Genomic DNA, 6,633 nt, shown 5'->3' on the forward strand with positions numbered 1-6,633 from the left:
ACACACACACACACACACACACACACACACACACACATTTATATACAAAGAGGTTTCTTTCAGTTTCCATCTACCCCATCCACTCACAGTCATTTTGTAATCCTGGTACTATGGAAGAAGACACTTGCCCAAGGTACCATGCCATGCAGAGGGATTGAACTCTCGACCATATGGCTGGGAATCAAACCTCTTATCACATATAAATAATCTTTCAGGTCATCATTTGAATTACATTAAAATTTGAAATCTATGCTTGAATCCCTCAATATGGCATTTCAAAATAAGTCATCAACTTCAAAGTTAAATAAATATTATCTTTACTTTTTGCTTGTTTCAATCATTGGATTGCGCCCATGCTGGAGCACTGCTGTAAAGAATTTTAATCAAACGGATCAACCCTAGTACTTATTATCATTATTATTGTTTTCTTAAACCTGGTGCTTATTCTATCACTCTCTTTTGCTGAACTGCTAAGTTTCCAGGATGTAAACCCACCAACACTGGTTTTCAAGTAGTGGTGTGGGACAAGCACAGACGCACAAAACACACACACACATGCACACACGCATACATCCACCCACGCCCACACACCCACATGCCCCTACCCCTCCTTGCAACAACTATCAGTTCTGCTTTCTTTCTGTTTTTTGAATGAACAATATATTAAAAGTAAAAATTTGGGAAACATTTTTAAAAATGCATTTTAATTTCACAACATTTATTTATACAAAGGCAGCGAGCTGGCAGAAACGTTAGCATGTCAGGTGAAATGCTTAGCAGTATTTTGTCTACAGTTCTATATTTAAGAGATGAGGCATTATTTACATTATTTACATTATTTACATTTGACAGATATTTGTCCTCATCTTGTTTGTTGTTAACACAACGTTTCAGCTGATATACCCTCCAGCATTCAGGTGTCTGGGAGAAGTTTCAAACCTGTGTTCTCATTTCTAAGGTATTTTTCGATGTTACTGTTGTTATTATTATTATTATTATTATTATTATTCAGGTCACTGCCTGGAATCGAACTCGGAATCTTGGGGTTAGTAGCCCGTGCTCTTAACCACTATGCCCATGAGCATATGGCGTGGTGGTTAATAATAATAATAATAATAATAATAATAATAATAATAATAATAATAACAATAACAATAACAACAACAACAACAACAATAATAATAATAATAATAATAATAATAATAATAATAATAATAATAATAATAATAATCATAACAACATTGAAAAATACATTAGGAATGAGAACCCAGGTTCGAAATTTCCCCAAGACACCTGATGAAGACTGGAGGGTATATCAGTCGAAACGTTGTGTTAACAACAAACAAGATGAGGACAAATATCCATCAATTGTAAATAATGTAAATAAAGTATTTCATCTGTCTTTACGTTCTGAGTTCAAATTCCGCCAAGGCCGACTTTGCCTTTCACCCTTTCGGGGTCAATAAAGTAAGTACTAGTTGCATACTGGGGTTGATCTAATTGACTGACCTCCTCCCACCAAAATTTTGTGCCTTGTGCCTAGAATAGAAAAGAATATTTATTTATACAAATTTCATCATTTATCTAATTTTTTTTTTCTTTGTTGACAATAACCATTGGAAAACTACACAGGGTCAATCTATACTTAAAAAAAAAAAACATGAATGTCGGAATGTCACTTTGTTCTTTTAGTTTTCAAAATCATGAGAGTAAATGATATACATATGGTGTGGATTTAGACATTTAAAAAAAAAAAATATTGTCATTATATCAAGCTGTTTGAATTTTAGAAATAAATTTGTTAAATGTGCACGTGCATGAGTGGGTGCATATGTGTGTGTATCTGTGTGTGTGTTTGTGTGTATCTGTGTGTGTGTTTGTGTGTATCTGTGTCTGTGTGTACGTGTATATATATATATGTATGTTTGTATATGTGTATGTATGTATGTATGTATGTATGTATATATGTATGTATGTATGTATGTATCTGTGTGTGTGTATGTGTGTGTGTATGTGTGAAATAGAGTCTATAATGACTATGTATATTAAAACGTTGCACTTATAGAAACATGACCCTATTTAAGTTTAACCATTCCTCAGTGGGAATAATAGTCTGGTTAAAGGTCTGCTGCAGTCGGAGAAATATGAGCCTGATTCAGCATGACAAAGAATGCATTTAATAAAATTCAATCAAGGGCTGTGTGGCAAGTAGCTTGCTTACCAACCACATGGTTCCGGGTTCAGTCCCACTGCATGACACCTTGGGCAAGTGTCTTCTACAATAGCCTCGGGCCAACCAAAGCCTTGTGAGTGGATTTGGTAGACGGAAACTGAAAGAAGCCCATCATATATATATATATATATATATATATATATATATATGTATATGTGTATATATGTTTGTGTGTCTGTGTTTGTCCCCTCAACATCGCTTGACAACCGATGCTGCTGTGTTTACGTTCCCGTAACTTAGCGGTTCAGCAAAAGAGCCCGATAGAATAAGTGCTAGGCTTACAAAGAATAAGTCCTGGGGTTGATTTGCTCGACTAAAGGCGGTGCTCCAGCATGGTCGCAGTCAAATGACTGAAACAAGTAAAAGACTAAAAGAGTAAAAGAATAACCCAATCTGAACTGAGCTGACCATTTTGTTTTATATCAAAATACATATTTTTAACACAAATTTAATTATAAAGGTTGATTAGTGTCAACTGCCCACCTCTATTTATGGCTCTGCATTTTTTTTTCCTATTGGCTCCTTGTATCTCTGGTGCAATGTGGAAAAGAGTGAAAAAATGTCATTGATATAAGAAATGGCGAGGGCCTTAGTGTTTTTTATTTGCATAAATCATAATGATTCAACTCATATCAACAAGTTAAGATCCAAGACCAGGGCTCTTCTTGCTGTGTTACCGATACCATTCCAGCCAAATGCAGATTTTTTCTCTAGTTGGGGTAATTACTCTGAGCTTGGGAACTGTTGTGATAAGAATAGCACCAAAATTACCTTAAAATCTAACACTTTCTCTTTATGAAATGGATGACGTTACTTGGCATACAATATATTGTGGAAGTGCATAACCTAGTAGTTAGGGTGTGGCATTCATGACTGCAAGATTGCAGGTTCAATTCCTGGACTGAGAGATGCATTGTGTTTTCAAGAAAAAAAGCTTTATTCCACGTTGCTCCAGTTCACTCACTTCACAGCCCTTCACACACTTATTGCACCAGCCCTTCAGTTTTTCTAAGTTCTGTAAAGAACTTGGAAGAACTTCAACCAGGCCTTTTGCAATGCCTTTAAAGCCAGAAACTTTTCAGTACTCCCTCATGTGTGTGTGTGTGTGTGTGTGTGTGTGTGTGTGTAGATCGCTAGCCACTACACATTCTTTTTCTTTCTCTCCCTGTTTCTTTCTGTGGAAGAGAGTAGGCTCGTTAAAAACTTTTTCACTTCCTGAGCATTAAACTAATACATCTGTTTGTTGTCTACATCACCTGTCTTCATCTTTTGTTTTTTTGCGAATTCTTCCCCTATATATATATATATATATATATATATATATATGTATATATATATATATATATATATATATATATATATATATATATATATATACAGAGAGAGAGAGAGAGAAATGTGTCCGCATGGATGATGGTTCACTTGCACTAAATGAGTCTGCAAAGAAAGAGGTCTGGAGATGCCACTATGAAAGGTTGCTCAATAAAGAGAATGAATGGGAGAAAGAGAGGCTGCCGTATGTCGATCCAACAGAGGGACCAGCTATCCGAGTTGATAGTACCAGGGTAGATAAAGCAATTAAGAGTATGAAAACAGTGAAAGCCCCCAGCCCATCAGGAATCACTGCAGAGATGCTCAAAATATCTGGCAGTGTCGGCTACAGTCTAGTCACCCGTATTACGAACCAGGTGATACACGAAGGAGTCATACCCAATGACTGGTGTAGCAGCACCATAGTCAACTGCTACAAAGGTAAAGGTGACGCTTTAGATACAAATAATTACAGAGGCATCAAGCTGTTAGATCAGATTATGAAAGTTACGGAGAGGGTCATAGCCCAACTAATTAGGGAGCGAATCAATTTAGATGAGATGCAGTTTTGGTTCGTGCCTGGGAAAAGCACCACTGATGCTATATTTCTGGTAAGACAGCTTCAGGAGAAATACCTAGCCAAAGATAAACCTCTGTACCTGGCTTTTGTTGACATGGAGAAAGCCTTTGACAGGGTCCCCCGATCCCTTATCTCGTTGTCAATGAGGAAACTTGGGATAGATGAATGGTTAGTGAGAGCTGTGCAAGCCATGTACAGAGATGCTGTCAGTAAGGTGAGGGTTGGAAATGAGTACAGTAATGAATTCCGGGTAGAGGTAGGGGTCCACCAAGGTTCCAACCTCAGCCCCCTCCTATTTATCATAGTCCTCCAGGCGATCACAGAGGAATTCAAGACAGGTTGCTCCTGGGAGCTCCTCTATGCTGATGACCTTGCACTAACTGCGGAGTCACTATCATAATTAGAGGAAAAGTTTCAGGTGTGGAAGCAAGGATTAGAATCGAAGGGCCTTAGAGTCAACCTAGCTAAAACTAAAGTCCTAATAAGTAGGAAGGCAGACAAACCACAAACCTCTTCAGGTAGATGGCCCTGCTTGATCTGTAGAAAAGGCGTAGGTAGAAACTCTATAAGATGCACCCAGTGCAAGCTATGGACACATAAGAGGTTAACTAGGAAGTTAGTTTTTGTATGTGGCAGATGCTCAGGAGCAATAAACACTGAAAATGTGCAGAGAACAACTTCTGCCACATTCCAGGGAGAAAAACTAGAAGTAGTTGATAGCTTCCGTTACCTAGGGGACCAAGTCAGTAGCGGGGGAGGGTGTGCTGAAAGTGTAGCCGCTAGGATAAGAATAACCTGGGCAAAGTTCAGAGAGCTCTTACCTCTGCTGGTGATAAGAGCCTCTCACTCAGAGTAAAAGGTAGACTGTATGACGCATGTGTGCGAAAAGCCATGCTACATGGCAGTGAAACATGGGCCGTGACTGCTGAGGACATGCGTAAGCTTGCAAGGAATGAAGCCAGTATGCTCCAATGGATGTGTAATGTCAGTGTGCATACTCGACAGAGTGTAAGTACCTTGAGAGAAAAGTTGATCCTAAGAAGCATCAATTATGGTGTGCAAGAGAGACGATTGTGCTGGTATGGTCATGTAATGAGAATGGATGAGGATAGCTGTGTGAAAACGTGCCACACCCTAGCAGTTGAGGTAGGCCCAGGAAGACCTGGGATGAGGTGGTGAAGCACGACCTTCGAACATTAAGCCTCACCAAGACAATGACTAGTGACCAAGACCTTTGGAAATATACTGTGCGGGAGAAGACCTGGCAAGCCAAGTGAGACCATAACCCGTGGCCTTAGCCAGGGGTGTAATCAGCCTACTTATGCATACCTTTCCTTCATTGAACACTAAACTCTGTTTGCAAAGACCTGTTGAGGCAAGTGAAATTGAAATCAAACCAAATTCGATGCCTGGCACCCGTGCCAGTGGAGTGCTAACAGCACTGTCCGAGCATGATCATTGCCAGAGCAGCTGTCTGGGTTCCGTGCTGGTGGCACGTAAAAAGCAACATTTGAGCGTGATCATTACCAGCATCACCTTCCTGGCACTTGTGCTGGTGGCATGTGTAAAAGCATTTGAGTGAGGTCATTGCCAATGCCACTGGACTGGCTCCTGTGCCCGTGGCACGTAAAAAACACCATTTTGAGTGTGGCCGTTGCCAGTACTGCCTGACTGTCCCTCATGCTGGTGGCTCGTAAAAGCTCGGAGTGGTTGGCACTAGGAAGGGCATCCAGCTGTAGAAACTCTGCCAGATGAGATTGGAGCCTGGTGCAGCCAACTGGTTTGCCAGTCCTCACTCAAATCGTCCAACCCATGCCAGGATGGAAAGCAGACGTTAAACAATGATGATGATGATATATATGTATGTATATGTATATGTATATGTGGCTTTAGGTAAAAGAAAATAGAGGAGGATCAGTTAATTATGATTTTATTGAACATATTCCCCTCTCAGATTCACACACTTGTTTGTAACAGTCCTTCAGTTTTTCTAAACCCAGTAAAAAAAATCAGAAGGTTGGGCTTCCAGCCAGGCCTTTCACAATACCCTCAAAGCAAGGAACTTTTCATCATCCCCTCTTTTGTGTTTGTGTGTGTGTACATATATATATAATAGATATATACACTACAGGCTGCTACAGTTTCCTTCTACCAAATTCACTTGCAAGATATTCTATTCAGCACTCTTAATGATTCAGCCAATTTCCCTGGTATGACATCATCATCATCATCATCATCATCAGCTGTAGCAGGTGTCATATCTACTCTCAACAGACTGGATATCAAAGATCTCCATTCAGCTCTTTTCTCTGCCATTCTTACACATTCACCAGATCATAGTTTAGTCCAGTCCTTTGTGCTACCAAACCAGTTTCTTCTAAGTCTGCCTCTTGAGCATTCACCATTTATCTTTCCTTCTAGTAATAGTCTTTGTATAGCTTTTGTTCTTTCTGTGTAACCAGTCTGCTTTAGCTTCCATTTTTTTTTTTTTTTTTGATAATTGAGAGTA

Source organism: Octopus bimaculoides, chromosome Z (genome assembly GCF_046866305.1).
Source record: "Octopus bimaculoides isolate indiv1 chromosome Z, ASM4686630v1, whole genome shotgun sequence".
NCBI lineage: Eukaryota > Metazoa > Mollusca > Cephalopoda > Octopoda > Octopodidae > Octopus > Octopus bimaculoides.